Raw genomic sequence first — 251 nt, forward strand, 5'->3', positions numbered from 1 at the left:
ACAAATAAATAAGAAACCAAATTAAAATTATAATGGAAAGTAGAGATTGTTGGTTATTCGTAGAAGTGCTGTAGGAAGTATCCAAAACAAAATAAATGCTGCAATAAAAAGTACACAAACAAGGAAAATGATACTAGTTGGATAGGTTAAAAAGAATTTTCAATCCCTACTTTAGTTGACAAATTTAGACTGCTTCATTTAGCTATACGGATTACAATATATTAGAATTATAAACAAGTCGAGATTAGTGG

The sequence above is a fragment of the Limulus polyphemus genome, unplaced genomic scaffold (genome assembly GCF_000517525.1).
Source record: "Limulus polyphemus unplaced genomic scaffold, Limulus_polyphemus-2.1.2 Scaffold540, whole genome shotgun sequence".
Classification (NCBI taxonomy): Eukaryota; Metazoa; Arthropoda; class Merostomata; order Xiphosura; family Limulidae; genus Limulus; species Limulus polyphemus.